The sequence below is a fragment of the Dendrobates tinctorius genome, unplaced genomic scaffold (genome assembly GCF_039654945.1).
Source record: "Dendrobates tinctorius isolate UK_male_01 unplaced genomic scaffold, ASM3965494v1 ptg000134l, whole genome shotgun sequence".
NCBI classification, from domain to species: domain Eukaryota; kingdom Metazoa; phylum Chordata; class Amphibia; order Anura; family Dendrobatidae; genus Dendrobates; species Dendrobates tinctorius.
In genome coordinates, this window is record NW_027361802.1 from 19,399,481 (window position 1) to 19,426,064 (window position 26,584).

Genomic DNA, 26,584 nt, shown 5'->3' on the forward strand with positions numbered 1-26,584 from the left:
ATGACAACTATGTCATATTTTTTTGCGAACTTGGCCATTTGATGCATAAAGAGTTCATCCATATCTTCAGCTTGCACAGGCGGCCTGTAGTAAATGCCTACAATGGTGTCCTTTCCATTGTTCTGTCCTTGTATTCTTACCCAAACAGTTTCCACAGAACTCCCAGTCTCTGAAGCTTCAATCTCTGTGCAGATATACGCGTTTCTAACATACAATGCAACACCCCCTCCTCGTTTATCAAGTCTGTTTCTTGCAAATAAGTTGTATCCTTCTAGTCTTGTATTCCAATCATGTGTATTGTCCCACCAAGTTTCAGTGATTCCAATGACATCATATTTCTTTTCCTGTGTTAGTAGTTCCAATTCTCCTTGTTTGTTGCCCATGCTTTGTGCATTAGTATAGAAACATTTTAGTTTGTGATTGGTTTCTCTTTCTCCAATATTTTTATTAATTAGATTCTTTCGTCTTTGTTCTTCCTTTCCACTTCTAATAGCAGAGTTCTCAATAGCATTTGTCAGGTGTATGGCTTTTTCTGGTCTTTTGCTTCCCTTCCCATGTTGTTCTAGTTTAAAGCTCTCCTTACAAGTGTAGCAAGGCGACTTCCAAATACATGCTTTCCAGTCTTCGTAAGGTGCACCCCATCTCTAGCAAGTAGTCCATCGTATAAGTAGTTCACTCCGTGATCCAGAAATCCAAATCATTGCTGACGGCACCATCGACGTAGCCAGTTGTTCACTTGCAGAATCTTATTCCACCTCCTTGTTCCATGGCCATCCACTGGGAGGATGGAAGAGAAGACCACCTGCGCTCCCAGTTCTTTCACTTTCTTGCCTAAGTCTTCAAAGTCTCTGCAGATGGTTTCCAGGTCGTTTCTTGCGGTGTCATTTGTCCCCACATGTAGTAGCAGGAATGGGAAGTCATCTGTAGGTCTGAAGAGTACTGATATCCTGTCAGACACATCTTTAATTTTTGCACCTGGAAGACAGCACATTTCTCTTGAAGTTATATCCGGTCTGCAGATAGCGGCCTCTGTTCCTCTCAACAGTGAATCCCCCATGACCACCACTCTCCGTTTCTTCTTCACAACATTTTTCTTTCTCCATCCAGGAGGACTCTGAAGGCGTACAAGGTTGCTGTTTGTTGGCAAAGTCTTATCCTGATGTATTTCTTCATTGTTTTCCTGCGTGAGAGCCTGGTACTGGTTTCTGAGCAGTATGGGTGCTGACTGCCTCCTGATCCTCCTGCTTCTCTGGGTCACATGTCTCCATTCCTCTGTTTCTTCAGGTGCACTTCGAATTTCTTCTCTTTCTGTAACATGAAGAGATAATTCTGCTCTGTCCAAGAACTCTTCACCTTCCTTAATGATCTTCAATGTAGCTAACCTCTCTTCGAGATTTTGCAACTTTTCCTCCAACAGGGACACAAGCTTGCATTTGTGGCATGTGAAGTTTGGCTTTTCCACTGGTAAATCTGTGAACATGTAGCAAGAAATGCAGCTCACCAAATGGCTCCTGGCCTCTTCCATCTTGAGATTTCTTAAAAACGATGAAAGATGAGCCAAAATTCTCATCTTAAGGTCATGTAACGGGACCTTAAGTTCTTTAAAGATAAAGCCAATCACTGGGTTTGTCCTTTACTCTTCCAAGCTACCAGTGTGAGGCTCCCATTCAATTGAGAACAAGTTTTGATTAGATTCAACTCTTTTCAGCGTATGCTAAGCAAGAAGAGCAGTAACTGGAGCCAGCTAAGAACAGACTTGCCAGAGACATGCCAGCTACAGGTTGGTCAGGTCCCATCGACCAAAACCCAAAACATACCATACCAAGGCCCTGAGCTTGGAGAAAGACTAGCGTCTGTTTGGATTAAAGCAACATGCAAGAAATGAGGCTCCAATTGCAAAGAAAGGCAAAATCGGATGTCGTAAAGCGGCATCAGCACCATCACGGGGTCACAAGCCTGAGACCATCCGGATCCTCACCAGCAACCTGATTCAGGACCTAATTGTGCCCTCAGAGGACTCCTCTGGCCTGTCCTTGATCAAGACCAACCACGAATTGCATCGTGTTAAGGACCGGGCATGAGTCCCAACTAAAGTGGAGCAGGAGAAAGTAATGCAGGCTATGAAAAAGGAAAAAGAGGCTGCCATTGATGCCGTTAATGATCAAAAAAACTTCATGAAACAGAAAGAAATGCTCCACAAGAAGAACGATAAGCTAAGCGAGCTGGAGGTGGAGGCCCAGCAGGGGGTTAAATACCTGCTACAGCGTACCAATACCATGCGCATGGAGCAGAAGGATGAGAAAGAAATTCAGCAAGACCAAGAAGCCCCACAGATGCTCCACTACCTGAAGGCGCTACAGATGGAAGACTACAGGGACATGGAAAAGAAAAGCAGGAAATCTAGGCAGAGATCAAACACGTCAACGCTGAGAACAAGAGAAAGAAGATGAAGAGGAAGGAGAAGAGCAGCTGGTGGATCTGCGGGTGCTAGAATACACAAAGCAGAATGTGGCTCAAGAAGCAGAATATGAGGTGGAACAGGAAAAAATGGAAAATAAAATTATACAATCAAGTGTTTATTGTTGCACAAATAGCATGCATTTACCATTACAGGTTTTTGGACTATATTCAAAGGACATTAGTTCAATAGTGAAATCCCTAATGGAATTTCAGACGAGGAGTATGCTGTTCCCCCAAATGTAATTACTATTCAGCTGGTTGGTTTGCCTATCTTAGAAAATACATTCAACATTTGTTCGTTACCTGCTAAAGGTATTCACTCGCTACGCTGCAATCTGCTGGTCAGTATTTTTTTACGGCTTGCTCTTGTTCATTCCCATTAAGTTGGTTCAAACTGGGTGTGGCTTCACAAGGCAGTTGATGGGTCACTTGGACTTGGCAGCCATTTTAGAGCCAGAGTTGCTGTGAGACAAGGACCAAATGTGCTGGCCTTATGAATATATCAATTTCTGACCAGCAGCACCCGATGTCAGCGGCTTAAGAGAAAGCTACAGTATTGTACCGACAAGTAGAGTTGAGCGAAACGGGTCGAAAAATTTCAAAAGTCGCCGACTTTTGGCAAAGTCGGGTTTCATGAAACGAAACCCGACCCTAGGATGAGGTCGGCCACGAGGTCGGCAACTTAAGCGCCAAAGTCGCGTTTCAAAAGTTTGTTTTGCACTCTTTTTCAGCCAATCAGGATCCACGGACACTGTGGGCAACATGATGACATAGGCAGGGGTCACCACCATCTTTCAGAAGGGCATGCAAGTGATTGGCTTGCTTTGGTGGGCGTCACAGGGGGTATAAAAGGGCGTGCACGCCGACCGCCATGTTACTCATGCTGATCTCAGAATAGGGAGAGCTGCTGCTGCTGCTGATTCTGTAGGGAGAGCGTTAGGCAGGGAAGAAGACACCAAAAACTGCTTCTGCTGCTAGCGATTTTGCCTGTACAACACACCAGTCACTGTGTGTGCAGTGCAAGTGGAGGCTATATTTTGCTGGATCAGCGGTGTTGGTTGTTAGGCTGCCTTCTAAGGCTTCCTGACGGCTGCATTGCTGTTTACCCACTGCTCTGCAAACTGCTTTTTTAAAAGCAATCCCAATTTTTTTTTTTGTCCTGGTGAGGTACTGAGCGTGCATTTTTTCACACCATACAGCGGTGCACACTCCTCACACAGTACAGTGTAACGGCTGTTATCACAGCCACAGTGAAGCTATCTGTGTGTCACTCTGTAAGGATAAGTCGAGGACATGTTCCGTTCTTACAGACCTGCACCTTCTAATTTTGTCTAGCTTTCAAATAGTTAAATATATTTGCTGTTTGATCACATTCAAAACTATAGAGAGACAGCGTGTGTCAGTCCGTATACTTAAAATTCACGGAGCTTGACAATCTTACGTACACCGGACAGCCGTGTACGTGCACGCTCCTCTCTCAGTACCGTGTAACGGCTGTTATCATGGCCACAGTGAAGCTATCTGTGTGTCGCTCTGTAAGGATAAGTCGAGGACATGTTCCATTCTTACAGACCTGCACCTTCTAGTTTTGTCTAGTTTTCAAACAGTTAAATATATTTGCTGTTTGATAACATTCAAAACTATAGAGAGACAGAGTGTGTCAGTCCGTATACTTAAAAAACACGGAGCTTGACAATTTTACGTACACCGGACAGCCGTGTACGTGCACGCTCCTCTCTAAGTACCGTGTAACGGCTGTTATCACGGCCACAGTGAAGCTATCTGTGTGTCGCTCTGTAAGGATAAGTCGAGGACATGTTCCATTCTTACAGACCTGCACCTTCTAGTTTTGTCTAGTTTTCAAACAGTTAAATATATTTGCTGTTTGATTACATTCAAAACTATAGAGAGACAGCGTGTGTCAGTCCGTATACTTAAAAAACACGGAGCTTGACAATTTTACGTACACCGAACAGCTGTGTACGTGCACGCTCCTCTCTCAGTACCGTGTAACGGCTATTATCACGGCCACAGTGAAGCTATCTGTGTGTCGCTCTGTAAGGATAAGTCAAGGACTTGTTCCGTTCTTACAGACCTACACTCTAGGGAGATTCCTATTCTGCCCAATTCTATATACACCTTGTAGTTTGTCATACACTAGCCAATTTCTGCCTGTGACATAGCGCTGTGATATTCACTGGGCCTCACACAGTCCAAAAGTGTCCAGTGTCCACAAGTGTGTGCTGAAATTCAAAATCTCCGTTATCCTCTGGTCACATTTTTCACACCTGCGACATCGAGCCTGTGACATTGCGCTGTGATATTCAGTGGGCCTCACACAGTCCAAAAGTGTCCAGTGTCCACAAGTGTGTGCTGAAATTCAAAATCTCCGTTATCCTCTAGTCACATTTTCACACCTGCGACATCGAGCCTGTGACATAGCGCTGTGATATTCAGTGGGCCTCACACAATCCAAAAGTGTCCAGTGTCCACAAGTGTGAGCAGAAATTCAAAATCTCCGTTATCCTCTAGTGACATTTTTCACACCTGCGACATCGAGCCTGTGACATAGCGCTGTGATATTCAGTGGGCCTCATACAATCCAAAAGTGTCCAGTGTCCACAAGTGTGTGCAGAAATTCAAAATCTCCCCTGTCCTATAGACACCTTGTACCTTGTTTTACATTACTATATAGTTTGTTGGATTTTGTCTACATTTCTACCAAAAATGAGGAAGGCTGGTGGAAGAGGCCGTGGAATTGGGCGGGGGTTGGCAGCTGGTAATGATGGTGTTGGTGGTGGATCTGATGGTAGTGGCTAAACCAAAATAGGACCGAATGCAGGAGGTGTTGAGCCTGCATCATCGTCTGGCTCCACAAGGCCTCGAAAGCTTAGTTTTCTAGGAGTTGGCAAACCGCTTTTAAAGCCAGAGCTTCAGGAAAAAGTTTTGGCTTACATTGCTGACTCAGCCTCCAGCTCTATCGCCTCTTCTTCTGAAGTTGTAAAAAATAAAAGCACTGAGTCGTCATTGGAGGCTCATGTTCATGAACCACACCTTTCCTTGTGTCCTTCACCCCAACCAAGATTGAAGGATGATGCAGGCCATACTACTGATTACTCCATGGAGCTGTTTTCACATACCATGCCTCGATTATCAAGTGAAATGGTGAATTACCCAGGCCAAGATGAATCTGACATGGAGTGCACTGATGCACAGCCACTGATAGATGATTCTGCTGGCACATTCACTCAGAGCACTACATTGTCCTTGCTGTGTACAGAGCCAGATTCTGACCCTGATGAGACTCAGGTGCCCCTTCCCGCACACTATACTACCATACACGGTGACACAGAGGAAGGTGCACAAGACATTGAAGAGGAGGTGATGGATGACCCAGTTGTTGACCCAGATTGGCATCCATTGGGGGAAGAGGGTGATGCTTCCAATAGCTCAGATGAGGAGGAGGAGCATCCACAGCAGACATCGACATCGCAACAGCTGTTATCTGGCAGGCCCGGAGCACTCCAAAGACAGGTTCCAAAAATCAAAAGAGTTGCTGGACAGCTTGTCCAGAGGGTCAAAATATCACAGCGTGCTAGGCCGCAAAATGTCTGCCAAAGTAGGAAGAGTGCAGTGTGGCACTTTTTTGAACAAAATCCTCATGATCAGGCCAAGGTTATCTGTAAGAAGTGCGGAAAGACCTTTAGCCAAGGGAAAAATCTGAAAAATTTGAATACCAGTTGCATGCTTAGACATTTAACCAGCATGCACTTGCAAGCGTGGACACAACACCAAACCTCAAGTACCACATGTGCAACTGATCACAAAGAAGGTAGTCAGCAACGCTACATTGTTTCCCCCACTGTAAGCCCACCGGTTAGCACAGCAGCAAATGTTGAGGTGTCGTTGCAAGGCCTCAGCAGTCAGGGAATCCCACTGTTATAGCAACGAAAGACTGAATCTAGGCCATCAGAAAGAACACCAACTCCATCACCATCATCAACCCTCTCTCAGTCCGCCCTGTCCACCGCTACTTCCACCATATGTAGCTCTCAAGTCCAGCTCACCCTCTCAGACACTATGAGTAGGTCAAGAAAGTACTCAGTCTCTCATCCGCGTACACTGGGTTTGAACGCCCACATTGCCAAACTAATCTTGTTAGAGATGATGCCCTATCAGTTAGTGGAAAGCGCAGTACCACGCTATGACCTACCCAGTCGCCACTTCTTCTCTCGCAAAGCCAACCCAGCCCTCCACCTTCATGTGAAAGACCGCATTGTCCATGCACTCAAGCAGTCAGTGAGTGGAAAGGTGCACCTCACAACTGATGCATGGTCCAGTCGGTATGGCCAGGGCCGTTACGTGTCCATCACTGCGCACTGGGTTAATGTGGTGGATGCAGGGTCCACAGGGGACAGCGGTGGTGGGACAGTGCTGCCTAGCCCATGGTATAGGAAACAGTTGGCTGTAGGCATTCGACCCTCCTCCTCCTCCTCCCGAAGCGAAAGCTCGTCCACAGAGCGCAGTCGTACGAGCACTCCATCTGCTGCTGCCACTGTTGCACACGAGGTGTCCCCCTATCGAGCAGCTAGTGGAAAGCGTCAGCAGGCTGTGTTGCAGATGATGTGTTTGGGCGACAGACACACCGCCGAGGTGCTGGCCGAGTACTTTCAGCGACAAACTGAGTCATGGCTGGACAGTGTACATCTTGAGGCAGGCAAGGTAGTTAGTAGTGTTGAGCGACTTTTGTTTTTTTAGGGTCGAGTTTTGTTTTATGAAACCCGACTTTTCCAAAAGTCGGGTGGAGCAAAATCGGCCGACTATAGGGAAAAGTCGGGGTCGTCCCGAAACACGAAACCCAATGTAAGTCAATGGAGAATTAAAGTCGGCAGTGAGAGGAGGACAGGAAACACACCAACAGTGCCCATTTGAATGCCAAAAGCATAAATTCTTGTTACTGAAGCTTGTCAACCTTAATTAACTTCATAATACTAGTTACGCACTGAAAAATGGGGGTTATTTGGCTACAGTTGTGGGGGGGAGGGCTGGCTCCAGGTTTTCGTGGGCCCAGGGCCAAAGAGCGCCCCTTTAACACATACCACAACTCATGATGCTCCGATACGGCAGAGAAATAGCAGTATAGTACAATGAAAAATACTTCACTTCTTACATCTCATGACTGATATCCATTTTAAATTCTCCAATACCTCCAAAAACGGACAGTATATAACTCCATACAGTATTATGGCCAGCGCTAAGTGCGCTATACAGAGTAATGAGGCCCATATATTTCTCCATACGGAATCATTATTCCCATATAATGTTTCAAACCGTATATGATGAGCTCCACATAATGCTACAGTATATGTTGGTCCCAATGGATGAAGCTCCACTGTCTTATGGGCCCAAATAATGCTCCATATATAATGGGCCCCATTTCTACTGCTCTAGTGTATAATGGGCCCTGTAAATGCTGCTCCAGTGTCTGATGTCCACCTTTGGAATGCTCCAGTGTATGGTGGGCCCCATATGTCATTCACCAGAGTATAGTGCTCCCCAAAAATTGCTGTCCCAACATTGAAAACAATTACATAAGTCTCCTTGCTAGGGAATCCCTGCACTACTCTGAACTCCTTGTCGTCCCCATCTTCCATCTCACTGCACTTGGCTGTTTAGGCCCTCCCACCGGCAGAGACACTTTTGCGTACTATGCGGTGCCCTGTGCCAGTGCCATCACCCATGAGTATGCTCCCCCACCTGCTTAAGGAACCTGCACTTTCATCTGCACCTTCCTCTTTGTCACCGTGTAAGGTGGTATAGTATGCGGGAAGGGGAACCTGAGTTTCCTCTGGGTCAGATTCTGGTTGTGTAGAGTGCGAGGGGAATGTAGTGGTCTGGGTCAATGTACCAGCAGCATCATCCAGCAGTGGCTGGGCCTCAGTGCACTTGTGGCGTCCCCAAGAGTACGGTCGCCACTGTGGCATTGCCTTCCTCCTAGAGAGTGTGTTGTCAAGCTTGGGAGCAACGAAGGATCTCTCTAGCAGTGAAACCAACACACAACACATTTCCCACTCCAGGCCAGCAGGGAGAACTCTGAACCTGACTGCTGAGGAGCTGCTCTCTGTGGTCGGGAGGAGGTAAGTTAGGGCACTCTGTGCAGGGAAGGGGAAGTGTGTGGACGTGAGAAGGGGAGCTGGAGGATGAGCAGAGTTAAGGCTCACTCCTAGCTGGAGCGCATGGTCCGGATTCCGGTCTCCGAGTTTGTAGGGACACTCACATTCCTGCAGCAGAAACCGGGGGAAGTAGCAGCTATAAATGCTCTGTACCCAACTAAGGCTCGGAGGCCCCAGCATCGACGTGTGCGAGGCAGAAGGAAAAGGCTACAGCTGTCTGCCATACAAGTAAAGTCTGAGGAACATCTGTTAGACAGGAGGCGTTTCAGTGAACCACGGTCCTGTGAGTGCTTCCCCCACAAGCACTAGAAAGGAGACGTTCAGGAAGGTACATGTTGGTGGAGTGTTGGAAGGGAGCTTTCAATTCTGGTCCCGGAGGTTGGCAGAGGTCCTGACCCAGAGGACACAGCACGGAGGCAGGCATCTGTGTAACCTGCAGACTGTGAGTAAAGCTTTGGAACTGCACGCTCTGGTGTCCTACAGTTATTCCAGCACCGCTACATCTGGGTACCAGCACCTACACTGCCTGTACCTTTCCCCCATCACTACATCTACACTTCCCTGGGACTCCAGCTCCACCTGTGGGGAGCTTCACCATCTTTGCTGCACAACACCATCAGTCCCAGAGGATCTGCATGCAGCGTCGGCCTAACATCTATGTTGCCGAACACCACAGGTGGCGTCAAAATATCTACCGTCCGGGTCACCGCTGCTGTGACACATCCCACTGACACCGGCCCGGTAGCGAGTACCCAACAGCCCTGGGAGGGCGACCCATATGCCGACTGCTGATCGGGCGTCGTTATTCCCACGAACCTCCAAACAGCGTCCCTGATAGCAAAGTTTTTGGTTTCCGGGGGCAGTATGTTTGCAAAGCTGAACCTTAAAGGAATGTCCAAAAGGGCACCACCAGGAGTGGAGCCTGTGGCTTAATTGGACTGCACCCGGGAAACCACTACCATACAAGCTACAGAAAAGATGGACAGATTGCAAGCTTTGTCGATTCTGTGTGTGGTGTGGTATGTCCGTTTGTAGTTGTGCTAGCGATTTCTCAGCTTTATTCCATTAACGACGGCTGGTAAGCACAGACGACGCCATCCTAAGCATGAGCATCCCACTTATGCGTCTGCTCATGCAAACTTTGACGCACCTTAAGGAGCAGGCGTCTGCAGCCAATGTTGACGAGGAAGAAGAGGTGGAGGGAATCCTTGATGACATTCAGCCATTGTCTGCTCAGGGACCTCTCCTGGACGAGGTGGAGGAAGAAGAGGAGGAGGAGGATGATGATGGGGATGATTACTTAGGGGAGGAGGATGCATCTCGTGGGGCAAGTGAAAATGTTGGCGTGGCAAAGGTCTGGTACAGGGTTTGTGCGTGACTGGAGGGATGTGGATTTGCCAGAAAGTGCTCCTCCACCCAGCACTCGCAGTGCATCATTGACACCGGGAACATTGGCCCACATGTCAGATTATGCCTTGCAGATCCTAAAAAGGGACCCACGCATTGCCAAAATGATGCACGATGATGACTACTGGTTGGCCAGCATCCTGGATCCTCGCTATAAAGGCAAATTACAAAACATCATGCCACAGGAGAACCTTGACCTAATATTGGCTACTAAACAAGCAACTCTGGTTAACCGGTTGGTTGAGGCATTCCCAGCACACAGCAGCGGTGATGGTTCTCACACGAGCCGTACGGGCCGGGGGCAGCTTGGCAGAGGTGTTCGTGGTGCACACAGCAGAAGTGGCGTTGGAGGCAGGGGTTTCATGACAATGTTGTGGACTGATTTTTCACGGACCGCTCACACAACTGGTAATACTGCATCGATGGAAAGTGACAGGAGACAGCAGTTGTCAAGTATGGTTAACAACTACTTTTCCTCCCATATCGATGTTCTCCCACACAGGTCATTCCCCTTTGACTATTGGGCCGCTAAACTGCACACCTGGCCTGAATTGGCACAATATGCCTTACAGGAGCTCGCTTGCCGAGCTGCAAGTGTGCTATCGGAAAGAGTCTTCAGTGCAGCTGGATCAATCCTGACAGAAAAAAGGACCCGTCTGTCAACCCAAAATGTGGATGATCTAACCTTCATTAAAATGAACCATGCATGGGTTTCCAAGGATTTTGTCCCACCTTCCCTTGATAACACATAGGTTGCCAGAAAAATGGCTTGCTTTGGTCCTCCTCCTATTCCGCGAACTTGACCTACACTCATTGGCCACTTTATTAGGTACACCTGTCTAACTGTGTGTTAAGACTTAATTTCTAATCAGCCAATCACATGGCGGCAACTCAGTGCATTTAGGCATGTAGACATGGTCAAGACAATCTCCTGCAGTTCAAACCGAGCATCAGTATGGGGAAGAAAGGTGATTTGAGTGCCTTTGAACGTGGCATGATTGTTGGTGCCAGAAGGGCTGGTCTGAGAATTTCAGAAACTGCTGATCTACTGGGATTTTCACGCACAACCATCTCTAGGGTTTACAGAGAATGGTCCGAAAAAGAAAAAAAATCCAGTGAGCGGCAGTTCTGTGGCCGGAAATGCCATGTTGATGCCAGAGGTCAGAGGAGAATGGGCAGACTGGTTCGAGCTGATAGAAAGGCAACAGTGACTCAAATTGCCACCCGTTACAACCAAGGTAGGCAGAAGAGCATCTCTGAACGCACAGTGCGTCGAACTTTGAGGCAGATGGGCTACAGCAGCAGAAGACCACACTGGGTACCACTCCTCTCAGCTAAGAACAGGAAACTGAGGCTACAATTTGCACAAGCTCATCGAAATTGGACAGTAGAAGATTGGAAAAACGTTGCCTGGTCTGATGAGTCTCGATTTCTGCTGCGACATTCGGATGGTAGGGTCAGAATTTGGCGTAAACAACATGAAAGCATGGATCCATCCTGCCTTGTATCAACGGTTCAGGCTGGTGGTGGTGGTGTCATGGTGTGGGGAATTTTTTCTGGGCACTCTTTGGGCCCCTTGGTACCAATTGAGCATCGTTGCAACGCCACAGCCTACCTGAGTATTGTTGCTGACCATGTCCATCCCTTTATGACCACAATGTACCCAACATCTGATGGCTACTTTCAGCAGGATAATGCGCCATGTCATAAAGCTCGAATCATCTCAGATTGGTTTCTTGAACATGACAATGAGTTTACTGTACTCAAATGGCCTCCTCAGTCACCAGATCTCAATCCAATAGTGCATCTTTGGGATGTGGTGGAACGGGAGATTCGCATCAGGGATGTGCAGCCGACAAATCTGCGCCAACTGTGTGATGCCATCATGTCAATATGGTCCAAAATCTCTGAGGAATGCTTCCAGCACCTTGTTGAATCTCTGCCACGAAGAATTGAGGCAGTTCTGAAGGCAAAAGGGGGTCCAACCCCTTACTAGCATGGTGTACCTAATAAAGTGGCCAGTGAGTGTATTTCGCCTTTTGCAGCAGCTGAATGACCCACATCTACATATGCCACTTTGTTAACCTCCCTAAGTGGGCGGCCCCCCCATGGCCAGGGTCACCACCTAGCGCACAAAACCGTGCGAGTGCCGTTGCCCTGGACAGGTGGGTAGGCTGACTCTTGGGCACGGACACTGGCATAGGGTCCCTCATAGTGCAATCAAGTGTCTCTGACAGTGGTGGTGCACACCCGCCGTCAGACACACCGCCGTACTATGAGGGGCCCAGTGCCAGTACCGACGCCCACGAGTGTGCCCCCCTTGCTTGGGCAGGGCCCCAGCATTTGCAATGTTTACCTCTCCCTGCTCCTCCGCTGTGTAGTCTGGGCTGTCAAATCCTTCACTGGGACTGCCACTACAAATTGATTGAACTGAAAGATGATGGTTAAGATGTAGCTATGCCCTGTCCTGCTGGCCTGGCTCTAGCTCCAGATGATCAGTGGCTTCCATTTCTTATGGACGGCGACTCACAATTACATGCAGCGGTGGTTTATCATCAGCTTTCACAGTTTTCCTACTCACAAACGTGTGACATTCCGGCGCACATTTCAAAATGTGCCCTCTCATGCCAATCAAATAGAATCGCCTACGGCCTGTGGCTTCTGTCTTTTGCACTCCAAAGTTACGTGACAGATCATGATAGCCAGTGAGCACCATGTTTACATCGCTCCCTGTGATAAAAATTGGATTGAGATGAGTAACAGTGATGGAATCAACGGAAGTGCGATACAGCAAGACTTTATTCACAAAAAAATGTTTTCACTGTCTCAACACACAAATTAATTGAGGGTCAGCATCACCTATGAGAATTGTGACGGAAGTTTTTCCCGTGAATAATTTCCTAGATTTCTGCAATCAATAGCCTTTATGTCACTAATTGTATGCATCTCATTTCCTATTGCGGAGAGGCTGGACTGTACTACTGAGACAGAAATATATATGAAGATTTAAAAATAACACCAAAAGTATATAGTTGTGTACGCCTCAAATGCATTTCCTTTTTTCCACTTTTTAGATTGCTGTGTAATCCATACTGAGAACACGGAGATTTTACATGTTTAAACTATGCTATATATACCTGCTATCCAGTGATAAAGTACCCTTTCTCAACTTTGTACCATCTGGTCAAATCCATACTGGGCCTGAGAACATCTGAGTCTGCCTCCTGATCTATAGACATATATTTTTAATGTGTAAACTAGGCTACATATATACGTGTTATCCGGTGAAACTGTACCCTTTATCAACTTTCTACAATGTTGTTGAATCCATACTGGGCCTGAGAACGGCTGCCGAGCTGTTAAGCAAGCTACAGCACCTGTGGTTTGGACACGTAATTTTTTCAGGAATGACGGTTAGGCCTAACTCCGGAATTGCGGTTGACCTGAACTTACTGGGAAATCATCGTTCGCGGGGAATAATCTGAATCCCAGATCCCCATCACTAACGGAGCTCAGCAGGTTATCTGCACCTGTAAGCGACAAAAGATGGTCCTTTCAGTGTAGCGTGCATGCAGCCCCGGACATGTACTGGAATGCTAGACCTGTTATTGCTCGATCTCACGTGCCACAGCCTCGCGTATCCCTCTAGTAAGCTTGACGCGTACCGCGGGGCCATGCCGGAGTCTCGGTCGTTAACGGAATAAAGCTGAGAAATCGCTAGCACAACTACAAACAGACATACCACACCACACACAGAATCGACAAAGCTTGCAATCTGTCCATCTTTTCTGTAGTTTGTATGGTAGAGGTTTCCCGGGTGCAGTCCAATTAAGCCACAGGCTCCACTCCTGGTGGTGCCCTTTTGGACATTCCTTTAAGGTTCAGCTTTGCAATCATACTACCCCCGGAAACCAAAAACTTTGCCTTCAGGGACGCTGTTTGGAGGTTCGTGGGCATAACGCCACCCGATCAGCAGTCGGCATATGGGTCGCCCTCCCAGGGCTGTGGGGTACTCGGTACCGGGCCGGTGTCAGTGGGATGTGTCACAGCAGTGGTGACCCGGACGGTGGCCCTGGGCGCCCATGTAAATGGTGTGGTATAATGGTAAAGAGTTTATATAGATAGTTTGACGCCACCTGTGGGGTTCGGAAACATAGATGTTAGGCCGACGCTGCATGCAGATCCTCTGGGACTGATGGTGTTGTGCAGCAAAGATGGTGGAGCTCCCCACAGGTGGAGCTGGAGTCCCAGGGAAGTGTAGATGTAGTGATGGGGGAAAGGCACAGGCGGTGTAGATGCTGGTACCCAGATGTAGCGGTGCTGGAATAACTGTAGGACACCAGAGCGTGCAGTTCCAAAGCTTTACTCACAGTCTGCAGGTTACACAGATGCCTGCCTCCGTGCTGTGTCCTCCGGGTCAGGACCTCTGCCATCCTCCGGGACCAGAATGGAAAGCTCCCTTCCAACACTCCGCCAACATGTACCTTCCTGAACGTCTCCTTTCTAGCGCTTGTGGGGGAAGCACTCACAGGACCATGGTTCACTGAAACGCCTCCTGTCTAACAGATGTTCCTCAGACTTTTCTTGTATGGCAGACAGCTGTAGCCTTTTCCTTCTGCCTCGCACACGTCGATGCTGGGGCCTCCGAGCTTTAGTTGGGTACAGAGCATTTATAGCTGCTACTTCCCCCGGTTTCTGCTGCAGGAACGTGAGTGTCCCTACAAACTCGGAGACTGGAATCTGGACCATGCGCTCCAGCTAGGAGTGAGCTTTAACTCTGCTCATCCTCCAGCTCCCCTTCTCACGTCCACACACTTTCCCTTCCCTGCACAGAGTGCCCTAACTTACCTCCTCCCGACCACAGAGAGCAGCTCCTCAGCAGTCAGGTTCAGAGTTCTCCCTGCTGGCCTGGAGTGGGAAATGTGTTGTGTATTGGTTTCACTGCTAGAGAGATCCTTCGTTGCTCCCAAGCTTGACAACACACTCCCTAGGAGGAAGGCAATGCCACAGTGGCGACCGTACTCTTGGGGACGCCACAAGAGCACTGAGGCCCAGCCACTGCTGGATGATGCTTCTGGTACATTGACCCAGACCACTACATTCCCCTCGCACTCTACACAGCCAGAATCTGACCCAGAGGAAACTCAGGTTCCCCTTCCCGCATACTATACCACCTTACACGGTGACAAAGAGGAAGGTGCAGATGAAAGTGCAGGTTCCTTAAGCAGGTGGGGGGGCATACTCATGGGCGATGGCACTGACACAGGGCACCGCATAGTACGCAAAAGTGTCTCTGCCGGTGGGAGGGCCTAAACAGCCAAGTGCAGTGAGATGGAAGATGGGGACGACAAGGAGTTCAGAGTAGTGCAGGGATTCCCTAGCAAGGAGACTTATGTAATTGTTTTCATTGTTGGGACAGCAATTTTTGGGGAGCACTATACTCTGGTGAATGATATATGGGGCCCATCATACACTGGAGCATTCCAAAGGTGGACATCAGACACTGGAGCAGCATTTACAGGGCCCATTATACACTAGAGCAGTAGAAATGGGGCCCATTATATATGGAGCATTATTTGGGCCCATAAGACAGTGGAGCTTCATCCATTGGGACCAACATACACTGTAGCATTATTTGGAGCTCATCATATACAGTCTGAAACATTATATGGGAATAATGATTCCATATGGAGAAATATATGGGCCTCATTACTCTGTATAGCGCACTAAGCGCTGGCCATAATACTGTATGGAGTTATATACTGTCCGTTTTTGGAGGTATTGGAGAATTTAAAATGGATATCAGTCATGAGATGTAAGAAGTGAAGTATTTTTCATTGTACTATACTGCTATTTCTCTGCCGTATCGGAGCATCATGAGTTGTGGTATGTGTTAAAGGGGCGCTCTTTGGCCCTGGGGCCACGAAAACCTGGAGCCAGCCCTCCCCCCCCACAACTGTAGCCAAATAACCCCCATTTTTCAGTGCGTAACTAGTATTATGAAGTTAATTAAGGTTGACAAGCTTCAGTAACAAGAATTTATGCTTTTGGCATTCAAATGGGCACTGTTGGTGTGTTTCCTGTCCTCCTCTCACTGCCGACTTTAATTCTCCATTGACTTACATTGGGTTTCGTGTTTCGGGACGACCCCGGCTTTTCCCTATAGTTGGCCGATTTTCCTCGACCCGACTTTTGGAAAAGTCGGGTTTCATGAAACGAAACTCGACCCTAAAAAACCAAAAGTCGCTCAACACTACTGATTATCACAGCTGACACCCGATACTATGTGCCAGGGGCGGTCACGGACCGCCCCTGGCACATTAACCTCCTGCACACTACAATCAAACATGATCGCAGTGTATCGGGGGCAAAAAATGTTACAAGCCCGAAAATGGCACCAATAAAAATGGCAACTCGTCCCACAAAAAATAAGACCTCACATGACTCTGTGGGTCAAAATATGGAAGAATTATAGCTTTCAAAATGTGATGCAAAAACTATTTTTCGAATAAAAAGTGTATTTTAGCGTGTGACAGCGGCCAAACATAATAACCCGCTATAAATAGTAAATTAAACCCCCCTTCATCAGCCCCTTAGTTAGGGAAAAATAATAAAATAAAAAAAGTATTTATTTCCATTTTCCCATTAGGGCTAGGGCTAAGGTTAGGGCTAGGGTTGGGGTTGGGGTTAGGGATAGCTCAAGGGTTAGGATTAGGGCTAGGGGTTAGGGCTAGGGTTAGGGCTGAGATTATGGTTAGGAGTGTATTGGGGTTAGGGTTGGAGTTAGAATTGGGGGATTTCCACTGTTTAAGCACATCAGTGGCTCTCCAAGCACAACATGGCGTCTGATCTCAATTCCAGCCAATTCTGTGTTGAAAAAGTCAAACGGTGCTCCTTCCCTTTTCAAGCTCTGACATGCGCCCAAACAGTGGTTTACCCCCACATATAGGGTATCAGTGTACTCAGGACAAATTGCACAACAGCTTTTGGGGTCCAATTTCTCCTGGTACCCTTGGGAAAATAAAAAATTGGGGGCAAAAATATCTTTCTTCTGGAAAAAAATATGATTTTTGTATTTTTATGGCTCTATGTAATAAACTACTGTGACGCACTTGGGGGTTCAAAGTGCTCACCACACATCTAGATAAGTTCCTTTGGGGGTCTAGTTTTCAAAATGGGGTCACTTGTGGGGGGTTTCCACTGTTCAGACACATCATGGGCTCTCCAAACGTGACATGGCGCCTGATCTCAATTCCAGCCAATTTTGCGTCAAACGGCGCTCCATCCCTTCTGAGCTCTGCCACACGCCCAAACAGTGGTTTACCCCCACATATCGGGTATTATCGTACTCAGGACAAATTGCATAATGACTTTGCAACACAAGGGGAAATACACAGCCAATGCCCCACAGGCCACAGTACTAAATTCACACATTTCTCGTGTGCTTGCGCTCGAAAAGTTGCCTTTTAGGCTTGTGGAGATGGAAGCTTTCCGCGAACTGATGGCGGTGGCCGTCCCAAGGTACTCGATCCCCAGCCGCCACTATTACTCCCGGTGTGTTGTCCAGGCATTACACAAGCATTACACAATGCTGTTACTGGGAAAATCCACCTAACCACGGACCCATGGACAAGTGCTTGTGGGCAGGGACGGTACATCTCGCTGACGACACACTGGGTTAACATAGTGAAGCCGGGACCCAGTTGGACCTTGGGATGGAACATATCCACCCAACACCAAGGATTGCGGGCCCTACGTCAATCAGATTTGCCCCCACAGTCTACAGCTCCTGATCTAAGACACAGAGCTGAGCATAGTGAGAGGAGTTACTCCGCAGATACCGCTACTATGCTTGCGCGGTTCGGAAAGCAAAGAGAATAAGTGCGGACCGCGCATGCGCCAGATGGAGCGCGCTAAACAGGAAGCAGGAAATAAGGCCGATAATAAGACCTCTAGTGTCCGATAGACATCCGCTCTTGTGCACTTTGGCTAAAGAGAACATGCTGGTTTCTACTAATGTCTATTTAGACACCTTCTCTCTTTTACCCATAAAGCCTTGGTTTTGATGTAGCGGGCTATTTAAAGCCCCAATGTCTGTGGCTATTTACATCTGCAACGAGAGTGTCCTTGTGAGCCTGATGTAATTGATCCTTTCACATGGGATATACCATTTGCCTCCTGATGAACTTACACCATGGAAGGGAAACGCGTTGAGGCATTTCTTCTGATCCCAGATAAGATTTTTGTGTGACTTGGTGCTAATATGGGCATAGTGCAATAACTGTATTGGTGGTTAGAAGGGGATTGAAGGAAAATGCCCTTTAATGTCATCTCTTTAAGAAGTCCTAGTGTAAATACGTTAACATTGGATGTGTTAAATGGTAGTGTTACTGCTACACGAGTACATATGTTACCGCCTGTCTAATTGGTACTGCCACATTATATGTGTTACCATGTTGTGAAGATTGTAATATATTGCAATATACTATGTTGTATAATGTTTTGCATATTTATGTACAGATTAGGGTAAGCTAGTGCATCCTTTGACAACATTATAAGAGGGCACTTTTAGTATATGCTTCCAATAAATATGGGTAATTGTAGTTCTGTTGTGGGCCACTAGATGGGGGCACACTAGTGGGCCTTGGTAGGTATATCTTGTAGGAAGTTCATAAAGGGTTAATTATAGGAGGAGCTGCTATGGGATAAGAGTGTGTAAGATATAGGAACAGGTTAGAAGGGCGATCACGCCTGAAGTGTCCACACGGGCTCTAGGCCCAGGATGACATAGCAGAGATGTAACGTTTTTTAGAAGAAAAGTACATGGGTGTGGGGCGGACCCCCATATAGTGATCGGGCCGGAACCAAGGAGACCGCCATCAGGGTTATTGAAGGAACCACACCAGGGGGATTACAAAGGGAGACATGCGACTGAAGTTGTCAGGGCAACAGGGGGCAGGACTAGGACAAAAGGAGCAGGGGGAGCGCTCAGGTGGCAGTTGGCTGAGAGCCTGGGAGGAGACAAGAAGCCGTGTGGGAGAGAGAGGACTGAGGTAACGGACTGTGTGATGAGGAGAGACAGGCAGGGGACTGAAAAAGGAGAACCTCGGACTCACCGATCAGTGACACGGGAGAGACTTTCATCGGCGGTCCCTCCCCGCAAACGTTCAGAAAAAGCCACGCCCGCTGATTCCCTCCTTGGTGTGACAGGCCTGGGACCTCAGGTGACCGCTGCGACTAGACAGCAATCCGGTACAGCGGCCAGGACACTGCCCCCTGCCTTCTCCCACAGCTGCGGCAATGTCATCACCGGCCTCAGGAGGCGCAACCTCGCTATAGGTGGCCATAGAGCCCCCGTCCCAGTTACTGGGGGGCACTGGGCAGAGTCTGTTAACCGTTATGTTTTTGGACTGCGTCATGACCTGGCTGAGGGACGAGAGCCTCTAACGGGATGCTTGGGAGATCACCACCGTACCAGTCTCTTCAGGGCCTGTTGCGCCCCTCCATCCCCGTGTCTGAGGGCCTGTTGCTCCCCTCCGTTTCAGTTTCATCAGGGCATGTTGTGCCCCACCGTTCCAGTTTCTTCAGGGCCTGTTGCGCCCCACCGTTCCACCAATTCTTCAGGGCCTGTTGCACCCCACCGTCCCTGTTTCTTCAGGGCCTGTTGCACCCCACCGTTCCAGTTTCTTCAGGGCCTGTTGCGCCCCACCATTCTACTGATTCTTCAGGGCCTGTGGCGCCCCACCGTCCCCGTTTCTTCAGGGCCTGTTGCGCCCCGCCGTTCCAGTTTCTTCAGGGCCTGTTTCGCCCCACCGTTCCACTAATTCTTCAGGGCCGTTCGAGCCCAAATCCTTCTGGGATATCGAGGATTACAAGGCAGCCACATCCACTATCCCTGAGCGGTCGCATCTGTGAACCCGAGCAACGCCTGGAAGGTTAAGTGTGCTATAGAAAATAAGGACCCTTAGTTTGGTCATTCATGGCCTTTGACACCCGGAATAGCCGGGTTGTTTCCAGTTAATATAAAAGCATTGTTCTATTGTTATAGTGTTTCGAGTCCCTGCGAGGACAAATGTTTGATACCCCTTTTTGCTGATTCAGCTTAGCCTCAACGGCTTAAAGTTTTATAAAAGTTCATTCTACAAACCACATTCAGTCTTGTGTCTCATCACTGCATCCTGCGAGCCTGCTCGAACCCTACATGGGCACAGTCAGGCGGTTGCTGGATGAGACCAAAGCACTCCGGGAGTTACAGTGTTTCACAGCAGCAAGTGAAGGAGAGAATTACATGGTCCAAGAGTCGTGCAGGGCGCATAATATTTACAATGCGGCAGATCTTAAATAGTGCTAAAGTTTGTAATTCCGGGGCGAAACGGATTAACGAGATTCCCTATGTCTTGAGATCCTACAGAAGTAATGCTGCAGTACTGCCTAGGGCGCTACTAACCAGTGATGTGCGTGAGGACAAAGAAAGCAGGAAAGGGAAAGTGCAGGAGGAATGCTGTGTGGACAGTAATGCTGCTGATGTGTCCGGGACCAATGAAGAGAAAAGTAAAATCGTTTGTTTGGCATCTGAACCATTATCTGTGTCCGTTCTTTCCACCCTATGCACCGGAACTGAGTGTACAGGAGCTGTGCCGCACTGTAGTGGAATCCCTGACGGTGAACCAGGACCCCAAACAAGTACACCGGCAGAGGATGACAATTTTTCTGTGGGAGGAGGCCAGGACACCAAGGTCCTGGTGTCCTCCGCCACGACTACTGTCCTGGCTGAATCCTACAGTACTGTGGGTAAATTCTAACTGGACTAAGTAGCACTTCAGGTGAACTAGACATTGTCTCCATTGTGGGACAGGGAGTGATCTGATTTGCTTTGTTTGGCATGTAGGATCTTGTCTATGAAGACTACCCACTGGGGTAATTTTGCTTTACGTTTTCAAGAATTATAGCACTGAATCTGCCACTTTCATGCACCTGTGTCAATTTCTGTTGATCAAAAATTGGTTCTTTGCTGTTATCATGGGCAATCAAGTACAATTGTTGATTTGGGTTTAACCCCTACTGGTCAGATGAGTATTTAACGGGCGCTGATTTTGTTTCCATTTAGTGATTGAGAGTGATACAAAGTATTCAGTCACTATTTCAGTTATTTATTTAAGACCATTCATCGCATGTGGGATAAAAAAATCTTTTGGTGTGACTTGTGCATGTGAAAAATCTCTGGTTTTCTACATCTCACAGCTAATTGCTTCCACACCAGAAATGCCAGATCTGGAGACGATCTGTGGTGTAATTGTGTAGCTTGAGCAGTAATGTGTATTGCTCTACATCTAAGGCTTATGTTAAGCACGATAGCACTTTAGCTGTGACCTCAGCGCACCAGCTCACTAGTCCATGGTATTTTGGTTTTTATTCTCCATTTCCATCACTAAGCAGTACGACTCCATTTCACGCTCTCCCCTCCCCATATTTCCTTATGACACCTTCGGTTATGGATTAGTGGTAGGGTTATTGTTGAGGGATAAGGAGGGTGAGTCAACGATTAGCGTGGGTGCCACTGGCGTGTTTATTTAGGGGTGCCAACCTCCGCAGCAAGGTAGGGAGAAGCTTTTAGGGCAAGCAGAGGGTGGTACAGCTACTCCTTGTCCCTGTTATATTCCCCCTACCCAGTTTAATTGTCTTTTCTTTATCTGGGTATCTGTTTGAACTATTCATTTTGTATTTTGTGGTTGGAGTATACTGTGTAGGCTCCTAGGGTGGTAACTTGTTTTGGTTGGTATCACGTAACCACCATTATTTGGACACCCCCCTTGGTTCACTATCTATTTTACAATGTGCACCCTAACTTCTTTAGCTCCCCAGAATAGTGTAACGGCTTGAGCCTTGTTGGCAGATACCTTGTGTTCCAGTTTTTAGCTAGGGATTTACAGGGTATACCCATGGTCAGCTGACGTTGAGCGGGGGCGCCACTTTCCGCTCAAGTTAGGGTGCCAACCTCCGCTGCCAGGAAGGGTGTACTAGGGTTTAATACGGCCTAATAGGGCTAATTGTCATCCACCACTTTATATTAGACCGGCTTGGAGCAACTCTTTAGAAATTTGTCTTTGCAAACATTTTAATGATTCATTAATAAAATTGTGGTTTAGGTTATAGGTTTATGTTAGATGTTGTATTTACTATACCCCAATATCTTGTATTTCATTCCACTGTTTAGGCACGTCAGAGGCTCTCCAACTGCGACATGGCGCTCGCTAATTACACCAGCAATTTTACGTTTAAAAAGTCAAATGGCGCTCCATCTCCTCCAAGCTCTTCCGTGTGTCCAAACAATGATTTTCCCATATATATTTGATATCGAATTACTCAGAAGAAATTGCACAACAAATTTTGTTTTCAATTTTTTCCTCTTACCCTTGTGAAAATAAGAAAATTTGAGTCTAAAGTTAAATTTTTGAGAAACAAAGTTAAATGTTCCACATTGCATTAATTCCTGTGAAGCACCCAGAGGATTAATAAACTTCTTGAATGTGGTTTTGAGGACCTTGAAGGGTGCAGTTTTTAGATAGGTGCCAATTTTTGGTATTTTCTATCATTTAGACCCCTCAAAATCACTTCAAATATGATGTGGTCCATAAAAAAAAGTTCTGTGAATTTAGTTGGAAAAATGAGAAATCGTTGGTCAAATTTTAACACTTCTAAATTCCTAACAAAAAAAATTGTGCTAATGTAAAGTAAACATGTAGTAAATGTTATTTATTAGCTATTTTATGTGACCTCTGATTTACTTTAATAGCATAAAAATTAAAAGTATGAAAAGTGCTAAATTTATTATTTTCACAAATAAATGCAAGCCATGTCAAACAAATATTATCACTATCATGAAGTACAATATGTCACAAGAAAATGATCTCAGAATCAGTGGGATCCATTGAAGAGTTCCAGAATTATAACCACATAAATTGACACTGCTCAAAATGATAAAATTTGGCCTGGTCAGGAAGGTGAAGACACGATTCGGGGTGAAGGTGTTTAAGAGGTGGTCTGGAACAAAATGTTATTTTCATCCTAAACTTTATCTATTTAATGACATAAGGTCATCTTTATTTCTAATAAACGTTCTCTACACTTCCCTCATTACACTATCTAACTGCTTTATTTTATTTTTTTTTTACTACTTCCTCTTTGACACTTTGCTTGAGAATCCCAAAGCGTCATCAGGGGCAGAAGCTGTGGTCACTGCTGGAGCCTCTGCCCCTCACTGAAGCGAAGTGTCATCATTGATATCTGGTTCAGTGGGTGGGCTAGTACCTGTGCTACTCAACATACATCAGTTGTCCAGGGGGTTGACCAGATGACCCAGGAGGTCCCTTCCAACTCTTCCATTCTATGATTCTATGATTCCAATCCGACAGATGCTCAGTAGATTTCTGTCAATGACAACTGTTCTTCCCAGCGCACAGTGACAATGCGCTTTGTCGTCAGCTCTGATCAGAAGTGACAAGCCGGCTTTAGAGCGCACTGTCATTGTACAGTGTTAGTAAAGGATGGGTGAGCGGAGGCCAGCGCCCCCCTGCAAATGACGTCACTTGCGGGGGCGGGACTGGTCTCTGATTGCTCTCTTTCCCCTTACAATGTGGACTGACTGTGCACTCCGTTGTGAGCTCATCACTTCTGATCAGAACTGGCGAGAGAGAAATGTTCTTTTTTTGGCTGTTTTTTTCTAATATTTGGAGGCCTTTAAAATCAAAGAGTTGATCCCACCTTCAAAACAGAGGTTGAGCTATTTGGTGCAGAATGATATTACAATGGATAACGGATCGTTTTGTGTTATAGTACAGTGGTGAAAAACAGATCTTTCTGATAGGGGTGCGTGACTCCCTCTTAATCCTACTCCTGACCCATGTGCCCAGTTCGGACCATAGAACATTTCAGAGCAATATGTATCTTAGAGTTGTCCACTCTCCCTCCCTATGTTGTTGTTAATCTAAGTTCTGGTTATAAGTTAATAAATGTAATAAAAAAGTGGTAATAATGAAAAGAAATTTAGTGCAATATGTTGTTCTCCATTTTGCATGGTCCTGTTATTTATTCATTTGCTTTGTAGGTTTTGGTAGTGCTGTCAAAAATCGCAGCTGGCGGGATGTGAGCAAAGCTATTTTTTTTTTTTTATTTAAATACCAATTATATCCACAGTTTAGAGGGGGATGATGGTGCCAGTCTAAGGATCTAGTTAGGACGACGATGTCAGGGAATAAGGCCATAGACAAAAGGCTCACAGTAAACGATCCCTGAATATGGGGCACATCCATAGCCTTATTACTGCTCCTTGAAACATGACCACACTCTATGGAGAGTCATCGAAAAAAAATGAGGAAACACGGACGAAAAACATTTTAACTGATCAATATCATAAAACATAAAAGTAAAAATCTGATGTATTTTATATAATAATAGTTAATAATACACAAACTAATACTATAAATTAATATTACTAACTAATTCTGCTCGAACATTTACACCTCGGAAGGAAAGTGTTGGACACAAAAGGTATTAAGTGTTTGTAGCATAAGGTCCGGCCACCGGCTAGTATCTGTATATGGACGGAATTTTATCAGTTAACAAAACACATAGTTAAGTTTGATAAATGAGAAAAAAATATAAGTAAACCTAGAAGTTTTTTTAATTTATTTATTTATTTTAATTAATAACGAGTGATTGCACGCCCTTTGGGCGCGCACTGGGATTACGAGCCACGCAATGGGGTGTAACCACGCATCAGACTGACCTCGCAATGGGGTGTAACCACGCACCACACTGGTGTATGTACAGACTAACAGAAAACATAAATACCTGGAGTACCTCTCCTGCCACTCCTACCTTGTGTAGGAAAAAGCTCTGTGGTGAATACTGTTCAGGTAGATCTATTCGATAACGCTATCCATGAAGAAAGTGCACGGGTAGAGCTATCCCATAGCTCTATTCCTAAAGGAAATGAACAGGTAGAGCTATCCGATAGCGCTATCCTCAATGTTCCTGAGCGTAACTATTTCACATGGTTGAGCGCACTTGGGATCTGCCCCCAAGGCCCTGCCCATGCCCAATGTTTGGTCCGTAGACCGCGGCTAGGAGTTAGTCCCGCTTTTGTGTCCAGCAGTGATGGTGGATCTGCTGGTCTTCAGGGCGCTGGATGCTTAGCTTTGCCGTCTTTCAGATGGTTCTAGGGCAACAGTGACAACAAGCAAATACTCGAGCAGCCCTGGATAATCCGCGCCGGCAGGATGATAAGATCCGGCGGAAGATGGAACCTATGAGAAGAGAAATAAATATAATGTAAGTGATGGGACTCCATATGACATGATACTACTGTGCGGTCACAGTGGCCGGACGGCAGAGGAATCTCATCACATTGAGGTCAGGGATCATCGTCAGCCATCATACATGTGATAATCCCATCACTGACAGATGACATCTGCTCCACATGAATGATTCTCACTGACACACAACATGGAGCTAATTCTCACACTTACCTCGTCTCTTTTTCCCCTTTTTTCCATTTTCTGATTTTTCTTCTTCTTCACATGACATGGACATACCCGATTGTGGGGATGAGGATGGCAAGATGCTAATAGTGTCATCTCTATCAGATACAGGGACAAATTCTTTTTGCCTGTTTCGAAGAAAAAAAATATGTAAATCACAAGAATACGCAGTATAAAAGGGATTGTCTCACTAGAAGAACATGGACTAATGGGCCTAATAGGATGAATGACTGCCATAGTGGGGAAGGTCTTCTGCTCAAAACTAACTTTTATAGAGCAGAGTGGAAAACAACTACCAAGAATGTCTGGCATGTTATACTATATTTCTTCTATAGTGACAGCAGCACTAAAAATGCATAACCATCCACAATTATGGGCTTTTATAACCAGCAGTTTCTAAGACTGAATGCACAATCACCTCTCACCATGGGATGGTGGATGTTGCATTTTATATTATGGTATTTATGTCCTATATTTGGTGTTGTGCACATATATCAGCCTAGAGCTCCCATTAATCACCTCATAATCTACTCACATTTCTGAGATATGTGTGCTGGACTCTTGGGTACAATCTGGAGAAGACTTGGCATTCTCATTAATCTTCATCTGGGTAACGGTGGTACAGAGCTACATGCGGAAGCAATAAGATATGAGATAAATGTATGTCTACCTTCATAGGTCTTTTTTATACAGATTTCAGATTTATTAACACATACTTACTTTAGAAAGCCTTTCAGAAGATGATGTAAAATTTTTTAAGTGAAGGCTCTCATTGTCCTCACTTGTGTCCTTCTCATCCTCTGAGACCAGATGTTTTTCCATATTAGAATGGTCTGCAAGACATAGGTAATGAAATGTTATTAGAGGTTGTCAGTATAACACAGTCACCATTTATTAATGGGAACCAATTGTCACAAAATAAGGAAGACGAGACAAACAAACACAGTCTAGATGACGTCTCCTTCTACTTACTTATAAATAAGCTGGTGTCCACATCTGACGCAA